At 39.3% G+C, this 21,084-nt stretch overlaps 2 long non-coding RNA genes across 2 annotated transcripts; both read left to right on the plus strand.

Annotated features, from left to right (window-relative positions):
* The first annotated feature begins 1,235 nt into the window (after positions 1-1,235).
* Positions 1,236-4,992, plus strand: LOC121186530. Its single transcript, XR_005894489.1, has 6 exons — positions 1,236-1,393; positions 2,819-2,836; positions 3,115-3,144; positions 3,519-3,566; positions 3,778-3,834; positions 4,327-4,992. It is a non-coding gene; the product is annotated as an uncharacterized LOC121186530 (long non-coding RNA).
* Positions 4,993-12,671: 7,679 nt separating this feature from the next.
* Positions 12,672-16,697, plus strand: LOC121186162. The gene is made up of 3 exons (XR_005894408.1): positions 12,672-12,765; positions 13,963-14,070; positions 15,488-16,697. It is a non-coding gene; the product is annotated as an uncharacterized LOC121186162 (long non-coding RNA).
* Positions 16,698-21,084: the final 4,387 nt, after the last annotated feature.

Raw genomic sequence — 21,084 nt, forward strand, 5'->3', positions numbered from 1 at the left:
AGGAAATCCTTTATCCAATAAAACGTTCTGCCATTAATACCTGCATCATGGCGTGCAAAGATCACACCCTCCCACCACAAAGAGTCATTTGTTTTTTCAGTACCCAAGAATACTCCAACTACAACTTCCCTGACCTGGCAACAGTGTTCCTAATATCCTGGTCTAAAATTGCAATAGAATCCATAGTCCTTCTTAAGGTTCTGAAACAACTTTGATAATTCACAAAAAAAATCTGTTTCAAGGAAATATACCAGTATATTTGTAACCATTTTTTCATTCTGAAAAATCTTAACACACATATCTGCTTTTTCTTTACTGTTTACAGCCTCTTTGCATCCATCATTCAGTCCTGGCATCGATGTCTTGACATCTTTTCCAGACATTTTATAGATTCTGGACCATATCTACCGGTGTGGAGTGTCCAAACCTTGTGTCCTACAGAAAGTCTTCCAACATTTCCTTTTTGCATCCTTAACAGTCCTTCTTGCAAAAGCTCTTCATCGTTTGTATTCACTAGTGTTTGCCTGAGGTTCTTACGTGAGTTTCTAAATGCTCGCTCTCTCTTCCTCACTGCCTTATCACAGTTCTTATTCCACCATGCAACAATAACATGAGCCCTCTTCAAGGGCTTGTCTCTGAAGCCACTCTCAAGATCATTGCAATTAAAGAAGCACTGAACTCATCCATTGATCCAGCGGTACAGACTGGTGTACGTTTCTCAAACTAGTCCTATTTACCTCATTTTTTTTAACTCTGCCCCCATAATCCATAACCGTGGACCTGCTAAACTGGCTCAGAACAGGAAACTGATCACAGTCCATTCATGAGTCTTTTCCCAGGACATTCCATTCTTGCAAAGGCTGGTGAAGCAGGAGCCACATCTAAACACATTTTAAATGACATTTTAAATGAATTAATTCCAAATGGAGTTGGTTTAGTGATTCATAATTAGAAAGAGGAAACATTTAAGACCTGTGTTCTTTACATCTAAGGCATTTTAATACACCTGAGGTTCTTTTTGAGGAAACTTTTCGACACTTGCAGCTACCCTGAGAAGCCTTGGACACAGCGCCCCCTGCGGTACTGATCAGTATTTTTTTTTTTTTTCAAGCTGCCCCCTGCCTCTTTAACAAATGGGTGGTACCTGGAAGCACGTGACGTAGCTACAGCCAATGGCAGACTTCGAAATACAAAACTGGTTCAAACCGGTTTCGTTCTTATATTTCAGTGTATAAACTACAAAAACATTCGTTTGCATTATACATTCGCCATTTTACACAGCGACTGGTCGGTTGTTGTGTGTCATCTCTCCCGGAAAAAAGCCCGCTTTTGCAGTATATTTTTTTGTGAGCTTTCTGTCCATTTCCTGCCAAACAACATGGGCAAAACAAAGGTAAGATTTTTTAAAATTTAAATTTTATTTTATCTCGGTGCTCTGGTGTTCGTGTTGTTAACTTGGGGTTAACGTTAGACTGCGTTTGATATTTCTGCATCAGAGGAACGTCATCATCCCTAACAAACGTTACAGCAATGGCGGTCCGTCAGCGGAGACCTGTTCAGGCATCCTCCCATTCGTCGAAAATAAAAGTTTATATCAAAGCTAGTCACGTAAAACGCCTCTTAACCAGCTGAACACGACTGATAATGCTAATTTCACGTCTTGCACCAAAGCCCTCGCTAATGCGGCCGTTGTCATTGCGCTGTGCTAAATCCCTGGCACCGTCTGTGTTTTCCCTCTTTGGCAGTGCATTGGGGGGGAGTGGGGTGTGTGTGTGTGTGTCGGGGGTGGAGGAGGGGGTTCTTGACAGGTTAAACGCAACAACAAACTTTCGACACACGCTGTGAATTCTTGGCTAATATGTCAATACAGTAACATAACGCGATCGAAATGAATCAATGGTGAGCGGTTATCAGGCAAGTAATGTAAGTTCAAGCACAAGCTGCAAATTTGAGGAAGGAGCGGGGGGAGGGGATTTTTTTTTTTCTTTTTTTCCCTCCACTCTGTTTTGAATAAGAAAACTCAGGCTTGTTCGTACACGTTGATTCAAAACAGGTTTAATATTTTATCTGTCAGTTTGCGTTTAATGCACAATGGGATTAAAATATCTAAAAACCGACTGACGCTTCCGTGCTTTAGTGCGTATGAGTAAATGCACAAATGCAGCAATGTGAAATGTTTAATATTAATATGTCCCAGTCAAGAGTATATATTGAGTATATATATATCAGAATTTAGTCAATTTTTCGAGTAATCAGTGGTTACACGATTCGGTAGCAGCGTCTTGCAAAAATACACATTTAACGTTTCCAAGTGGGATATTAGCAGATAAAATTATGGTATCTCAATAAAATCTCAGCTCAAGTGTAATTCTGATTTGTTTGCAGCCTCTGCGCGCTTGCGTTTGTTTGCGTACATGGTATGGCGGTAGCTACAGATTAGTAAAGAAGTAATCTTATCGGTTTTCCAACAGCTGTCTGTCGGCGCGCACTGATACAAAACAAAGGAAGCTGTCAGGGCGCCAAGGCGGTGTCACGGTGACAGGACAGCCCGAATTTGAATTCAAATATGCGCGGGAAGTTCTTTGTCAACTTCAAAATCGGCAGCAGTGTGGAAATTTCCTAATTTGTCTTCAGGCCCCGTGTGTTCATTTTTTTTTTCTGCCAGTACAAGATCACGCATGGAGAGATCTTATTAAAATACACTTTTCTTTTTTTTTTGTTTAAGATTATTGTGCTGTTTGAGTTGTTATGCATTTGTTATATATAATGCTGGTGTTCTAATAGTAATATTGTGCTTTTCTGATCCTTGTCTTTTCAGCAAATTGTGCCCCCTGAGGTGTGTAACAAATAACTTGTTTATATTATTCAATTAATTTGATGCTTTGTTTTTGTGGGAATATTGTACAACTGTGCCTTCTCAGGAAGTAATTTAAACTTTCGCTTTTTCATTTCATACACTGGTGCTTGAGATTTGTGGTTAAATGCGGCTTTTAATGATGTACTTTAACTTAATTTTTATCTTACTGTTTTTTTTAAGGCCGCATGTTTTAAAATAACACAACTTAGTTGCATCTGAAATTATTAATGAAGTTTTGCTTTCTCATATCTCTATAGCAAAGAAGATGTTCCCCTCGGCTGGCCTTGGTAAGCTCCCAAGAAACAGCATTACGCAATCAACAACCAACAGTTGCTTTTTTGTTTTATAATTATTATTCATCCACAAGTTAGTTGTTTCCCGAGAACAACTACCTGACTTAAACATTTCTAATTAATTATGCATAAATCCCACTTCCTGTGTATTTGTTTTGCACATACATGTTACATTAAAAAAAAGTTCTCAAAATCTCATCTGTAATTATAATTTATAATTATAATTTATAATTTATATTTATAATTATAATTTTTACAAGAGGGAATAGCAGTCTATTTTCAGTTTGTTGTGATTGCAGTAAAAAGCACTTTTGTTTGGTAATCTATTGCTACACACAATTAGAACATTCTCTCTTCTTGTTTTGCAGAAACCTAAAGCTGCACCGCTGGAGACTAAGAAGAAAGCTGCTGCAAAAGTATGAAACTGATTGATAACACTAGCAGATCTTAGTAGAAAACCTCTGTCTATGATACACGTGAAACGGATTCATGACACTGGAAGGGAAATTAAATTTGCCCTAGTTTCAGATGGTTTTGTACACTGGTTTTTGTTCATTATTCTTAAGCATGTGATGTTTGTATACAAGCTTTGATCTGTTAATAATCCGTTGTCGTGTTATTTTGTAGAAGGGACCCAAAGCAAAGAAGGCCAAACCAGCTGAGAATGGGAGCACCAAGGCTGAGGTTTGTTCCTTTAGGAGACAAAGCTTCCACCATGCGTTTTCTTTCCTTCTTCTTGTGCAGTCTAATTAATAAATAACCCATGGTGGCAAATGAACATAAACCAACATTAGACAGAATTAACATGTTTATATATTTAAGTTTCCTTTGCATAGAAATCAAAAATAAGATTAAGCTGTTTGTTCTTTTTTAATATATAAAGATTGTTGATGATACATGAAAAAATGTGATTATTGTAAGATACCAATATTAATATGAAGGAACAAATTTAGTTCCAGTCAGCTGCTGACCTGTTGCACACTCACTTGGTGTTTCACATTAATTTGCATAAATGGCTGTGCCTGACTTGATCAAACTTGTGAACACCCTGCATTATACTAAATAAGATGAAAATGAAGATATAATAGCATGATCATGATCTTATTAGCAGGGAATGTACTGACGTACTGCCAAAACAAGCATTGCATTTAACGCTGTTTAATTTTCTGTCCACAGGAGCCAAAGGCTGAAGCCACTGAAGCCAAATGAATAATGGTTGATGTGCTCACTCTGTGTACTTGGTGATTGTACAGTTTTAAATAAGTATTTTTTACCAAGTTTTATATTACAAATGTCATTTATAGGTTTGTTTTGGGCTTGCACTTGATGTAACAAAACTTTGTTGTCACATTCATATCCATTTTATATCCATTTTAAAAAGATTACCGTCCATATCTTTTAGACGTGGCATTTTTAGTTTGTCTAATCCTGTTTTTTTTTTTAACTGCTGAGTAATAGATATTTTCCAACAAGTTGGATTTTGAATCTAATTTTAAGCATTATAAGGCAGCTAAAGGATATTGTTAAAATTTAAGGGAGAATAGGAATTTTGCCTTTAATCTCCTTGTATTTTAATGTTGAACTAATAAAAAGAATTGCTTACCAAATGTTTTGAAACACTGTATGTCTACATGAGATCTAGTCAGTGAAAATGCCACAGAAAAATACTGTTATTAGGTCAAAAGTTTGATATATCCCCAAAACATGTATGATGTGAACCCGGTCATCTGATTAAAAAAAAAAAAAGTTCTGTTAAGTTATGTTTCTGTTAGGGGGGGAAATGGAAGCTTTTCTGACTCCATGGTTGATCTAAATGTTCTTGAATAAAAATTTTCAAAATGTCGTCTTGGCATTACTTTTGTTGTGAGATAAGAGCCTTTACAAGACAGGAGGGAAATGGAAGTACCTTCATTTAATATAGGTATACTGTGACCTGCACAGTGCTGTGCCTGACTGCACATCCCCAAAATAACTGCAGGCTCCTTCATCTTAATTTTTCCGCTAATTCCTTTTTTTTTTTTTTTTCTTTTTTTTTAAACCTGCTGCTGTGTGTGCACACATCAGCAGTGAACACTGGCTGACTAAATAAAAAAGCCAGTGTAGTTATAGTGATAGAAATCAAAAACAGTGATCATTCCTTCAAAATAAGAACAAAATGCCACCTTATGGTTGAAAAATCATAAATAAAGCCAGTTGAATTCTAATAAACATGTCAGACTCAATAATGACAAAAATTACTTTTTTTTTTTAATTTTTAAAATTCTAAAAAGTCTGTTCCAGCAATCAGTTAAATACACAGTAAAAAGTACAATATTTACCTGAGATGTAATGTAGTCAAAGTAAAATAAGAATAATAATAGGGTAAAATAAATAAGTATTTAGTTCAGGTATTTTGGGTAGTTTAATAATCAGTCCATCATATTTTATGTTACGTACATGTGCTCAAGTACTCAAGTCACACTTTGAGTATTTTAATTTTAAGCTACTTTCTACATCACTACATTTTACCTTGCCATTTACTTAGTAGGCTAATATTTTGAAACCCATAATGAGCATTTAAAATAATAATAAAAATGATTTTGAATGCAAGACTCTTCATGTTTTCACATAGCATTGCTTCTTTTACTAACTAAAGGACCTGAATGCTTTTCCCACCACTGCTTTTCAGTGTAAAACTCTGTGCCAAAACATAAACAGAGGCGCCAGGAGTCAAAGAGTGCTTCCCACCTTGGGAAATCTCTCAGTGTCTTTGTGGTGCAGCACCACTAGAGGACAGTACCACATCACTGCAGACAGCTGAAACGCTTGTCTTTGTTCCAGCTGGGGTCTCCCTCTCCTCTAATTTGCACAACCTGTGAAGCGTTTAAAAAAATATCCCTGAGGATGCTGCTATTTTATTAATTTATTGTATAGTTAATTTGTGTATTTAAAGTCCTGTGATGTCCCGTAAGGATTTAGCAGTGATAGCAATGTTCAAATATGGGTCAAATATTAAAAATTTTCTTTGGTTAAATAAGCTATATGAAGAGGTGAGGGTAACTACAGATTGATGTACAAGGTAAACAATGGTATCATTTGAGTATTAACTTCCCATTTAAAAATATCTGAATAACTTGATTATGTTTGTTGGTAAATATCACATCCATTATTATTTTCAAGTATGAGTAAATATTTTATGGGGATCTTCCAAAGAGTTCTTAGAAAAGATGTTGTGAATAAAGTATTGGTAGCAAACACTGAAGCATTCTGTTCTCTGATAGATAGATAGATGGATGGATAGATAGATAGATAGATAGATACTTTATTCATCCCCAAGGGAAATTCACGTCATACCTGTAATGTTTCCCATCAGGAGTTTTATTGTTATTTCATTACTGACTACACAGCACAATCTCACAGTTTAATATGTACACTGGGATAATATGTCAGGAAACAAGGCCCACTTAGTTGCTGTTCTTGAGCTTTTAATTGATCTTCCTCAGCTGGTGGAGTTTTCCCAGTTGGTCACAGATGGGTTCATACTTCCCTTTTTTCCTCCTCTTTTTCTCGCTTTAAGGACTACACTTTGTCTACAATGGCTTAAGCCCCATGTTTGCTTTTTAGCCAAAGTACTGAAATACAATGTATTATAGGTGACAGTAGGAACACCCTCCATCCTGCTGGTTGTGGTCAATGGGTTCATGTACATCCCTGAAATAGAGAGAGAAAGTTTGGTGTCCTTTACAGAGTAAACACATACTTTAGATCAGTTAACTGTCATATAGCTCCCCATGTGGTAATGTCGATGAGAAAGGTGATATCAGGAGAAACATAGCATGGGTGGCATAGAGAGGAGGGTGGGCTGCAACACAAAGCAGACAAATCAATTAAGAGGCTTAAACCTGCAGGGACAAATACATAAAAAAACATATCAATGCATTAGATTGATATTAAAACTGAGGAAAATCAATTGTCAACATTGTCCCACCTCAAGGTGCATCCAGTAGCTGTTCACCATGGGTGAAATGTGCTTCTTCTAATGTCACTTTTCTCATCCGTTTTTTCCACCACATGTGAAGTTTACTGATTTAAGCTGTGTGTTTTCTCTGCAGTATGTGTAGAAAACCATATTTTCTCTCCCAGTTTAGAAGTGTATATGAACCCACTTACGCCCGCCAATAGGATGGATGGAGGATGTTCCACTGTGACAGGTGATTTATCGGTGGCATTTGCATGTTTGCTTCAAAACATTTTAGTAACCTCTTTTTTTTTTGCTTCAGATGATAAATGATAGTGAGTACTCACCTTTTGTCCTGATAAACTTTTTAAGCCATTATGGGTGAGAAGTCTTCAAAAATGGAAAATGGAAATCTGAACACCTACATCTCCACAACAACGGTGGAAAATCGATTGAATGCTCCAGAAAAGTGACTGAGTGGACCTTAAGATGAGATTCTTTCTTTGTTTCCTGGGTCAAAAACTGAAATTTGAATCTCAGCTAATTCAGGTCAGTTTTGGAGTCTGAAAGTTTCATTTTTAATTTGAGAACTTTAAGGATGGAACCATAAGGAATTCTTGTCCTTGAACTGAAAGCGTCAAATCCTGACGCTGAAATCTGAATTATCTACATTTCCATGACAATGGTGAAAAGCTCCAGGACGCCTGAACAGTGGACCAGTGAGTAGGGAGCTGCTGTTTTAAAAGGCAAGGTTGAACTTTCAGTCTTAACTCATCCAAATATATTCTAGACCATACAATGTGGACAAAAAATACCAATCAACATCTGCTATTATAACCAATCTGGATCACATAGAACGCGCAGAACAGCCAACCTGGATTGCAGATTAAGGTCTGGTAAGTTATTTGGGTCATATTTTAAAACCAAAATACACCAAGGAGCGTGGGTAACACGTGACATGTACAGGTAGTTTACCTGTGTTTTCACGATACATGATAAAAGCTACAAAGGAGGAAGACAAAATGTCCCAGCACATAGGACGCGTGAGCACAACACACGGACAAGCTTAGTCCTCCTCAACGTGGGGGTCTATGTTTTTCACATGAACACTGACATGCCTTGTATGTGCTGCAGGGCAGTGAGTGCCCCACCCCCCTACCCTACAGAACATGCACCGGCTTCCTATAAAGACTCCACAGCGTGAACATAGTGTACTATCCATCCCAAGGAAGAGTGACCGTCCCCAAAACTGCCCCAAAGCCCAGTGCAGCTGCAGGTAAGCGTACAGACTTTTAGTTGGTGGCCTGCTTTTACAGGTGCGTCTAAAAAGAAACAGTAAAGAAGTGACCTGTGGGGGAAAAAAAGAAAAAATCAAGCGACCGTAGCTGGCTTTGCAACAGTCAGCGTCCGATTCAAAGAAAAGTGTCCTGCTGTCTCTGTGGTAGAAGTTGATGTGGCTTATTTTTCAGCTTCATTTACTGATTTAAAACTTAAATACATTTTTTTTAGAACCTACACGCACAGACAGTGGATGTTGTTATTATAAAGAAACAAAAAGTAAATGCTGACTTTTTTCTTCTTCTTTTTTTTTTTAACTTTAAACACCGAAAATGTTTGTGTTCATGTGGATTATACTGTTGATTTTGCGAAACTCATACAAACTGTTGCATTTAACACTTTCTGGAGAATAGATAAGTAAATTGTCGGTAAATAAATAAATAAATACGTAGTCAGACCATGTGGCTTTTGAAAACAGAGAATTTAAAGGGCAAAGCATCCCCTAAAACGAAGTTGCATGGGGGGAAAAAGCCTGGTGCCATTGATAAAGTGGGTGTTTGGATAAAGTAACTTTTTAAAAAGTAAGCAATATATGAGTTTATTTTCGGCATGCTAAGCAGCGGAATGGAATCAGATTAAAAGTAGAAATGTACTGGGTAAGCTTTTTTTTCTTCCCCCTTGAATTTCTTAAACACATCCAGGTGTGTTTTCCACCACGCTGCAAATTGAGTAGTGTGGCTGTTCATTTTGTGGCTTTTCAGGGTCAAGACCCTGCCGATATTTAAACTTGGCTCATCTTAAAATGCTTTACTGTTTACATTCAGATGCTCTGTATTGCCAATTGGTTCTTATCTGAACGTTATATGCAGTCCTCTTGGGAATGGCTTTTCATTTGTAGCCTATATTATGTGCTCTCGACACAGGAAAATGCATTCATTTGCATCTCTTAGTGTTTTTTCTTGGAAGTGCAGTCATTTGGGTCTTGAGGATAAAAGACACAGATGAATGTAGATTAAATTAAAATTTTTAACTTGATGCAATTTTTTAAAAATATATATATATGATGCCTTTTTAATTAACACAAAGGCATTTCAGATGAAACAGAAAGCAAAGATTGTTTACCTCCCTGCTTTTTTGCTTGTATTGTTTGGTCAGCTGCTGAAATGTGCTTATCACAGGTTGGGCTTTTGGGTCACTTTACATCAGTGTAAATCTAATCAAGGAGGGAATTGATTAGATTTACACTGATGTGTTGGCCCAGTGGGTGGGCAAACAGTGTAGTGTTGTGCTTATTAACAAGCTTGAGATCTGGCTCATTTAACTGACAAAGCGCCATTTGTCAATTTGTGACTCGCCTCAAAAACTTTCTCTTTGTTTCTGTGGGACAGCCATGTTGGCTTCTTCACAGCTGGAGCCCAAAATGGAGGCCACATCTTGAGTTTCATTGTCATGTATACCATGAGTCCGCCTGCCGCTAATGCCCAAAACAGTTTGCATGAAACCTTTGAACTGGCATTCCCTTAAATTGTTTTCCTCCTTTTTTTGGGGCGGGTGTTTACAAAATACGGTGATGCCATGATGGACTTTGTTTCAGCAGTCTTGTCATTCATTAGAAATAGGCACAAACATGTTTCTGTTCAGTGGCTGCCAGTCACCAAATCACAGTAAATAGCTTGTGCAGATAGAGAGTGCTGTAAAACCACCCTGGTGACAGGGAAACCATGGCAGCAGTCATGTATATGCCATAGTCATGAATGTGGAGGATTCCCAGACAGAGGAGTGGAGTGAATGCACGACTGGGCAGACAGTGAGGATGATGCTGATGATGTAATCCTGAGCTGCTGTTGCCTGGCTGGAGATTATATACTTGTCAGTAGTTCTGCTGTAGATACGGATGGCTCGGCTATTGTTGACGCTCCCTCAGTGGAGATCCCCTGCCGTAGGTGGACAGGATGAGGAGGGGAGTAAAAAGTGACGTGAAAAGGCGGGACCAAGAGAGCAAAAAAAGGGAACGCTGACTGGTTTTGATTGGCTGTTTTGAGTAAAGTACATGGTGTACCCAGTAAATGTTTTCAGGCCAAGTGCACATGTGGCTTTAATGCTGATTGACATCCTTCATTTTTTTTAAACAGTCTCTGGGGGGAAGGTGAAGTAAATTATTTCAGACCTAGCCCTCTTTGTCTTGTCATTGTATTCTCCGCCCCATCCCTGCGATGGAAAGGCGAGACTTTTTTTTTTCTGTCCTTCTTGCATTTTTTTTTTTTTCTGCAAATTAGATTTAAATCCGTTTTTTGTTTCGGAAAATGAAGAAATATGAGTCCTAGATGTTTAAGCATCGAGTCCAACTGTTTTGTACCTCAAAGGCCCTGAATGATGTGGGGAAGTGAGATCTGATCAGAAGTTGCCACTCGAAACACACATGAAGACATGTTGATGCCAGGTATGAACAGGACCAGAGTCGCCCATTGAGCCTGTATGCAGTCAGTATTTCAAAACGTAGCCACAAGTGCCGCACATATGTGAAACGCCTTTGTGCTTTCATCTCAGGCCTCTGATGAATCTGAATAGTTTGCAGGTGATTCACCTGGACTCATGCCGAAGCATGTAGTGAACCACTCCTAAACACTTACTCAGCAGCCAAACCAGCTGCCAGTATTTGCTGCATTAAGAAGTCGTTTCCCTCTGACTGGTGACTTGACATTTTTGTCCCTGTGCATATCTTTCAGCAGAAGCTAAGTTTGTACGTGTGAAATGCTCCAAAGTATAAACGACGTGAATATAAACCTCACCAGCTCAGTTTCACTCAAACAAAATTACATATTAATAATAAGTCATCATGTGATTGTTTCTATTACAAGTTCAGAGCAGGTGATAGCAGCTGACATAGAGGGTGTAAGCTCTATTTGCCAAAGTATTTAAACTATTTGTAGTATCTGCTCAGTCAACCAATTATCTGAGGAAGATGACAGGATAGAGTCAATGGCATTTTAAATAAAAGGTTTTGTATCTCCTGCTGCAATATGCTCTTGTGCTTGCAATTCATCAAACATTTGTATAAGCGAACCTCATTATTTTTCTTATCTACTACAGTTGTAATAAGGTCCGTGAAACAAGTAAAACAAATATCCAAATGGCAGTAATGTGTATATCACACAGCAGCAAAATGGTTTTCAGTTTTAGTTTGTGAGTAGAAGACACAAAAAGGTGAGAGGTGAAAGTGCTTGTTGTTGTTGTTGTGTGGATGAAGTTATGCCATTCCCTGTGTTGTCTTTGTCATATGGCAGCTTAGTTGGTTACAAGCCCACATCACTGGTTCTAATCATAGTTACTGGCAGCGTGGCACATTGCAGGTATCCAAGCCTGGTGGAAAGTCTGCCATTAGACTGCCAACTGATCTGCTGGAAAATGGTAAACAAAGAGCCTCAGGTAAACCACAGTAACGGCCTCTCCAGAAACACAGAAATCCAAATTAAATCGCTGACATGTTCCAGCTTCTTTATTTGTCTTTTAAGTATAAAATCAACTGAAAGCTAATTGTATCAGATTAGATTTTGAGTTATTTGGTTCCTGTTTGACAATAAAAGCCCTGGATAGACACCAATTTGGAGTCACTTTCATTGAGTTTGAGCCAAATTCTTGTAGTGTTTGCTCAAGATGCGACTTGTATCAATGCTCCTCATTGTGATATCCCATTTCAGTCAAACCTCCTTAAAATTCAAATTAAATGATGTAAACATCATTATCTCACTCAAAGATCCTTGGAGAGAAACTGGAACTATTTGTTCAGTGAAATGGAAATGGATTATATAACAGAGCAAGCCACTATTAAAACACTCAACTAAAATAAATAAATGTTAATAAAAGGAGAATTTACTGCCCTCTGTTTCTAATCTTAAAGTCTATCAGGTACCTGATGGACAGTCCTGAGGTTTGTGACATTTAATTTCTGCCCCACTTTTAGATTAAATGGACAAACTGGGCTGGTTATGTAATCCTACACTTTGACATGCGTGCGCTGTTGAGGGCACATTGTCGCGCTGTATTGTTTAATATTATTCTTATTTACTTTGTGTTGACCAAATGAGCAAATCATATTCGACAGTTCACAAAGGGCTCCTCTTGTTTTGGAAGGAGGCGGGAAGGGGTGTGTTTGGGAAAAGCGACCCACTGAGAGTAATGCTTTTTGACAGCAGTGTGTATGTGTTGGAGAGTGGGCGTGTGTTTTGTAGGCGAGCCCGCAGATCTGGTTGGGTGAGTGCAGAGTTGTATAAAAAGGCGGAGCACAACGATGAAGCTCTCTCAGTAGATCAGGTTCATCACTGTTTGGATTTTCAGCGTGGCTGGGAAGTAGAAGGTCCTGCTGGCCAGCTGGACTGGCATTTTCTGGCTTTTTTTGGAAGGTGAGGAATCCTAAGCCGTTGGTTTTCATGACTGAGACTGACTTTTCACACGAGGACCAACTAAGCTTGGATTGCATTTCATTTTCTCGTAAGGGGGGTGTAACTCCAACCAGGTTGGCACATTAATGCTTCACATATGTCTCACCTTCTCCACAATCATCCACATTGCCTACCCTGGAAACCTAATCTCAGAAAATGACTTCTGTGGTTGTTGTTTATCAAGCAAACACCTGGGGGTTTGTGTCTTGTACTGCACAATCTCTTCTGCTTCATCTAGTCTTCCTGTGATGCCTTTTTTTTTTTTTTTTTTTTTTTTTTTTTTTTTTTTGATAATACCTTTTCCCATCCTTACACCAGTAAAGACAATCCAGTTTGTACAGTTTTAAAATGCTAAAATCTTAGGCTTTACTTGTTGGGTACTTTGTGTTCTCAACTCATGGTTGGACAGACATCCATCCGCCCATAAGCGTGTCTCTGGTGTTCTTTCCCAACAAGCTGTTATCCAAAATCATGTAAAACTCCACTTTCTTGATAAGTCATATATCAAGAATAGAACTGTCTGTGTGAATGAATGAATGAATGAATGAAATTGTCCTTTTCTTTGATGCATCAGGTTATGACGCAGCATGAATAGAGGCTGTGTTGCTCTGGTCCAGCTCTGATCTACACATGATCATTTAATAACAGGAGGGGGGTTTAGGGGCATTCTGGGTAGAAACTGTGAAACAAAGTAGGTCAGAGCTAAAAAAAAAATTCCAGATGTAAGACATCTGATATAGGAACTTAGTGTATGCATTGACTTTCTATGCATGGCGATCATAGTGGGTTTGCACACAGTGAAGTTTTGTGTCATGGCTTCAGGCGAGAGATGTTCCTTCCTTATGCATGGATCAGATGGTTTTGGTTTGTATTTGCATGGCAGTGTTCTTCATCTTTTGGCAGGAATAGTTTTTATTGAAAGTCTTACAGGGAAAGTCGATTAGTATCTGAAGCTTCTATGAAAGCATAAGTAATATTGAGATTATATTTTGGTGTGTTTTTGGAGATGCAACTCCCAGTCACTTCTGGTGGATTTTTTTAGTTTCTGTGTCCTGATATTGTATTTCTGAGTTGGATTGTTTTATCTTTGATGACCTTTTTTTTTTTTCTTTTGGATTGCTGTGCGGATGCCAAGTGAATCCTCCATTTTCTTTTCAGGTCTTCAGAGCCACCCCAGCTCTCCCCTCCGATCCACCTCGCGCCACATCGGCAGACATGATCATCAGACTGGGCAGACTGACACCTGGTTACTTCCGCCTCCTCCAGGTATGTACAGCTTCGCCACAGTTTACAGACGAGAACTTAAGTGATCAAATACTATTAATTATATAAGGTATAAAACCTGTTTGATTTTAATTGTTTCTACTGAGGAAACTGCGTAATGGATTCTTTATAGTGGAAAATTATCTGAAATCTGTTATGGAATTTAACTTTACTCCTTTCTCTGAATTGTATTTTTGCTGTCCACTCGTCCATCCCTGTTGCCTTTAACCCACTCTACATTGGTTTTAATCTGAACTGCTTTCAGACAAGGGGCCCAGTGCTGCTTGGTGACCCACAATCCGCTTTCATCACCCATATAATTAGAGGTGACACTAATCGTTGTGATATCATTTCCTCTCAGTTTCTTTTGTTCTCTGGCCATCATCATAATCCACTCATCAGCAGTGATCCTCCATATGCCTCGGCCATTGTGTAAAGTTTTTGTTCACATATTCACTTCAATTTGAAAACAAAGGCTGTCCCACTGTATGGCTTTACAGTGACTCAAATGCTTAACAGACCGTAGAAAAGTTGACTGGCTCTTACATAATATTTGACACATTGGCGCGACAGTAAATTTGCTTTGTTAATGCTGAGTAATTGTAGTGGAGATTTTACATTTAGATTTAGCTCTTTGTTTTGATCATTTCCACAAAAAAATAAAATCAACTCAGATAATCGCTGACTTAGTAAGGAGACAAAGACTTACACATCAGAACAATAAAACAAATTGTACATTTTGCATTTCACATTTTGCTCAGTTCAACAACAGCTCAGTTGACGCTTGCTTCTGAAATCATCAACACTAACTATGGGTCCATTAGCATTTTGCTAACAAGTGTAGCTTGTCCAACCAGCATCACCAGAAGTCAAGTCCTATTTGACATTGCGTGTACATTCGCTTTCTTGAAATGAAAGGGGGTATTTTGGAGCGTGGGCAGCTGTCTCAGATTCCTGAGCTTTTAAAATGCCGACATTCCTTTCTCACTGCTTCAGGCCCTGCAAGGGTCAGAGAGAGCAAGGAGGAGCTGTACATTTAGAAACCACACACAAGATTGGCATGATCGGATGTAGGAAATCATTCAGTACAATTCACACTGTTTGATTCTGGTTTGCTCTACTTTCTGCTCGGAACATTGTGTTCCCCTTTTTCTGAAATCTCTCTCCCTCCTAAATGTTTAATCAGTGTTCTTGCCAAAGGTTTGGTCACATGGCGGAGATCTGTGGAGCTAAAGTTGCAGATGTTGGGTCTTTTAAGGAAGAAGTCTCTTAGGACAAAATATTTGGTGAATGTTTGCTTTTAGACAGTTTTGGCCCGTTTGGGGTGGAGCATCGTGAACATCAGCACATGCTGAATGGCTCATTGTTTACCCTGTTGGCTGACCTCTGACCTTTGTCCTGTTTGTTTTTGTCTCTGCAGAGGCAAGTTGCTGGTGAGGTGCAGACACAGCCACAAGACCGTGCTGTCAACCAGCTAGCCATGATGCTGGCCATCATGGGCCTGAGTTTGTCCTACTACAGTGCCAAACAGATGACGGAGAAGGTCCAGGCCCAGCCTTCGTCCTGAGGAGACTTGACTACTCTGATGGATCTCCGTGGAGATAATGGATGAGCCAATGAGAAGTGAAGGAGATGGAGCGAGGAAGCAGGAAGGGGAGCAGTGTCTTCCAGGACCGCACTTTTCTCACCTCACAGTCACAGTCACACTCAGACACTGAATTTCTGGTATTCCTCACTCACCATACGTGGAGATTTCAGGGCTGCTGCTAAGTGTTTTCTATACTTTCTGTTGTTGGGACCTTGAGGGATTAGTGGGGGCAGCTTACTCTGGATAGGACTGGTTTTATTAACTGGTTTGGGTGGGTGATCAAAACCAGCTGACTGTCAACTGGGTCTGACCATTAGTCATTACAAAGGTACATACTTGCAAGATGCTGCCAGTACTGTTCTGGGCAACAAAAAAAAGGGGGGGAAACTGTGAATTTTGTCAGTGCCAGTGCTCAAAGCCTGCCCAAATACGGTTTAATAACATGAACAGTAATGCCTTCTAAGGGAAAGCTGACTGCAGTTGCGAGGTACCTTGTAACAGAGTGATGGCAAGCCCAGACCATGGTTAAAGGGGATGAAAAGTTAGTTCAACCCTTTTAGGTTTTCCGTTTTTTTCCCCTTTCACGAGAGAATCTCGCAGAGCCTGTGAACAGAACAGGAGCTGTACTCACATACTGTCAATATATATACTTGTGAAATGTATCTGTCAGGTGTCATATTGAGTATTTGCACAAAACTGCGGTAATGTTTTTAGATACTACTACATCTGCAAAGGGACTTAAAATTACTCACTACCTTTTTATATGGTGTTTTTCTTCTGTTATTAAACACTGTTTAACATTAATTGATGAAGTCCTTTTAATGTGTGACTACCTTGATAGGCACCCTGGTTAAGAACCCTTCCTGCAGTGTGAACTACATGTTAATGCAAACATTTAACTTTACCGAACATTGCATGGGTGTGCAGACTTTTAATCAAAGCAAAATTCATGTCATTCATTTCTGTGTTGTTTTTATTGATGAATGAATGTATTACTTTATTTTGTAATGATTTAATAAAGCTGTGAATATTTTGAACGGGATATACAGTGGATGTTTAGCACTGCTGTCAGAAGTATCGCAAACTATCTGAAATTAATCCAGAACTTAGAGTGTTTTAATTTGGAGAGGAGCTGAGTTGAGCCTGGAGGCTGGCACTGGAGGCTGCAGAGCTTCAGTATTTCCTGTATCAGAAAATCTGTGGTGTCATTTGCGTGCAACAGGAAGTGGTCAGGCTGCTACACACGTTATGTCTCTCTTTAAGTGAGGTAGTGTTTCTTTTTTTTTTTTCTTCTGCCTGCTAGTGTGCCCTCAGCACACGCACGCAAGCCCAACTTTATCACGAAGTAGTAAAAGTGCGGTTGTGTAAAGATTGGATGGGATCAAATGTCCTAGTGTGAGGCTCATACCTCAAAGTGTACGGAGAACATGCACATAAAGTCTCTTTGGTTCTAAGTAGACCTGAGACACCATTCTTTTTGTCAGCATGTTGGATAATTGACTTTATTCTCTGAGGAAAACAAAGATGGAAGGGTTGTACAGTTGATGACCATTTTTAGGTGCATCCAAAATGCTCAATGTCAAAGACCTTTGATCTATTTAATAACATGAAGTTCTAAAACAGAAGGAAATATGATTTTGGAAGTGCTCAGGGATCATTTCGGTTGGCGAGGTTGTGAATTTGCCTTAGCGAGATGTTTCTGATGGCAAATTAAAACACAAATATGTAGTTTTCCACACTAAGAGCTGTTACAACGCAGCTTTTTGGTCGTCTCAGATTATTCATGGATCATTCTTCCTCACTGTTTTTATAGACTTATGTTCCTCACTAACAAAGGGTACATCTGTAATTGTGGCAGAATTATGTTGGGCAGACAACGGGAATTTCTTGATGTTTTGGCACTTTACTCCCATCTTCCCCTGCTACGCGGACAGGTTTGAGGCAGACTGGCGACTGCTTTTCTGCACGTTCTCTCTTTCTCTTGCAGGGCGTGGAGTTTAGAAAGTACACATGCCTGCTCACAGGCTGATGTGATGCCCTGTGACAGACTGAGACCTCGTTGGGCGCCACGTGACCCTCTGCCCACGTCGCAAGCTCCTCCCAGCCGCCCGGCCCCTTGCACATCACTGGGCAAAAATATCCCTTCTGTGTCTCGGTGGTGTTAGAAACAGAACACAACCCTTAACGAAGAGCGCCCATTGGCTGACCGGTGATGCGTCATCAAAATCGGCCTGGTTCTAAGCCAAAGAGACAAAAGGATGGGGATAAGGTCATTGGTGGGGAATGTGGATGAGGGGATCATTATTTGGGAAGAGGCTGGGGCCTCCATTCCCTTTACATTTATTTTATTTTGTTGCCACCACATCTAACCAATTCTCACAAAGGCGCTTATGAATAAACTGGAAGAGGAATGAACAGTCAAAACCAAGTAAAGTTTTGAGTTAAATGAGTTGGCTTTGTAGATGTCTGCAAAGGGCCCTGAAGCTTTCTATAAAAAAATATTTCAGGAATGGGTGGGACTCAGCTGCAGGTGTGAACAAGAGACAAAAACAAGACTGTGAAGCTCATCCTCATTTGAACGTCACCTCTAATTTTCTGGTCATTGGGTTCACTGTTACCATAAATATGTTCAACATTCACTGTGTGAATGAAAAATCTTTGTACTGTATGGCAGTGGGAGAGTTGTTGCTCCTGTATGTATCATCCTGTATGACAAACATTACAAGGCTTTTTTTCCTATTTGTGAAAATATTATGTTTTGTTGCTTCTTTATGTTCAATAAAGACACTAAAATAAAGTCTTTGCTTTGTGGCCATTTTTACGAACTGTTCCCTTATCAGAAGCATACTGCTGAAAAACCATACAAATGAGATCACCTACAGCATATTCTGCATATTCAGGACTGGGTTGAGAAATCTTGCTGCCCCAGGCTGTGAGCATTTGAGACTCCTGTTTAGAAAACCACTGTTTAAAGGTGACAAACAAAGGTGTCTGATATGTTTTATCGTCACCATAATATAACAGTATGATGTTTCTTAAACCATGAAGACAAGTTGAACTATGTCACAAACAAAAGGAGGCACAAAAATCCAACACCACTGATTGGTGAGCTGACTTAGCTTCAGTTTCAACTGTGTTTAACAGTGTTATTGTTTGCAAGGGAGATGATTTTGCAAGCTACACCTCCTGGTTCTGCCTCTCCACAGGCACCTTCATTGTTGTTTTCATTGTCAGTTGTTTGAAAGCATGCTTTAAAAGTATTTTCTCTGCTGTGCTCAAAATGTCCAAGCACAAGCAGATCGCGGTCCTGTGTGTGTGTGCACAGACCACATCAGGTCACATCTCAGCCTCCCTGGCAGAGTCAGACCAAGGAGATGGCATCGTGCACGTGCCCAGCTGGAGCATGTGCTGAATTGAGGTTCACTCTGGGGTGGCCTCTGCCCGGGGAGCTACTGTTGTGACTGGCGTCCAACGTGCAGACTGCACTGAGAACACAGTGTCTCTCAGATTCAGACACCCCCGCCCTGCAGCACAATCAGCTGCATCCGTTTTTAACTGCTGCCGCATTAACTAATAACTAAAAGTCTTTTTTTTTATGTGAGCATGAAAATTTGTTTTGACGAATCACCTTTAAGGAGACTGAAAACCTAACCTTGCCAAAAAACAAATATGTAAAATGCAATGTTTCCTACAGCTGTTAGTGCTTCTGTTTCTCAGCCCTTTACCCTCCCAGGTCAGTGATGTAGGGCGCCATGTTCTGCCTCCTAATCTCACTCTTTTTTTTCTGCCTATCTCCCTATGGCCTCTTCTCATTAGGATTTAGTGAAAAGCGGCTTATCTCTGGACCCGAAGGCAGTTTTTTTTCTGTATTTATGGGCTTAAATGTTTTTTTCCCAGAGGGTTTATTGCGTTATGGCTGTTGTCAGCTGATGTCATCTCTATAGTGCAAACAGAAGAAATGTGTGAACTATTGATATCCCACAAAGCTGCCAAATTATTTTTGAATACATGGATTTTACTCGAGTCTCTAGTTATTAAATACTGTCAACTGTAATAAATAATTTTAAGAAAACGTTATGTCACTTAGTTTATGAATATTCTGGAAAACTGTCAATGTTATGAAACAGAGAAACATCAGCAAAATTACTTTCATGACATTAATAACTTACATTAATAAACATTAAAAAGGACCAATGTGTTGGATTTAGGAGGAGCTGATGGCAGGAATGAAATACAACATTCTTAAATTTTGTTTTCATTTGTGCATAATCACCAGAAACTGAGAACTGTTGTGCTTTTGTTAGCTTAGAATGAGCTCTTCATATCTACATGGAGGCAGGTCCTCTTCAAGCTCACCATGTTGCTCCTCCATGTTTCTACATTAGCCCAGAGTGGACAAATCAAACACTGGCTCTAGTGAGGTCCTCTTGCCTAAAGTCCACCGTAGGTTCCCCTGCTCTGTCACACAACTTGAAACTACTGAGTGTTCATCCTTCCTCACGCAGAAACTACTGTTGACGTTTTTTTTTTTCAAAGACAAAACACATTAGCAGTGAACATTTGCAGAACCTGTTGCAAAACTTAAATGGAAATCACTGAAAGAGGAAGCAGCGGCTTGGTAAACCACAACTATCTGGCACTGTCACACAAGTTAGTGTGACAGTGAAACTGTCAAAATAAAAATGATGATACAACATTCTAGCCTTTGTACATAACCATATACGTATTTCATATGTTGTTGTTCCATTGCAGCATCAAATATCTTATCTTATGACACTGGGAAAAAATGTATCACTGTATGAACAAGCAAAATGGCTAAAAACTGTCTCAGTAGTTTTGCATTTATTTGTCACTTTTAAAAAATTATTATTATAGTTCAGACTGTTCCTTTTGTTAATCAAAATCCACAGCCTGAGAATGTTGCCTCAGCACCCTGCATGGTTTTGATGGGCACATTTTTGGCTGAGCCACTACATGAGAGGAGCAGAGACACTGAGCTGCTGATTTCCTGTCTAAATTGGTGAGGAATGCTTGTGAGAGTACCAGCGGCTATGGAGGCCAGAGCTGGAAATAGGCGGTGGTTTGGGAATTATAGACTCTCATTCCCTCTCTTTTAAATGCTGAATACTCTCATTATTGTCGCCCTCTGAGAGTTATTTATGTTGTGACGATTCAGAGATTGTTCTGAAATGTTTTCACTGGGCAAACTGGTCACATGTGAGGTGTTCCCACAGATTTTCAGTTGTGAAGACTGACACCTTGACCTGAGTTGGCATTTAATGCATTCATTTGGTGTGGTATGGAGGAAGTTTTGTTGAAGTCTCAGCAACAGGCAGGTTGTCATATTTATTAGTTTTAGTCACTCAAAGTTTTATTGAGTCTTCTTTACTCCTTTTACTTCTTTTCAGTTTTGTCTCTTGATTAAAAGT

Source organism: Toxotes jaculatrix, chromosome 8 (assembly GCF_017976425.1).
Source record: "Toxotes jaculatrix isolate fToxJac2 chromosome 8, fToxJac2.pri, whole genome shotgun sequence".
Lineage (NCBI taxonomy): Eukaryota > Metazoa > Chordata > Actinopteri > Toxotidae > Toxotes > Toxotes jaculatrix.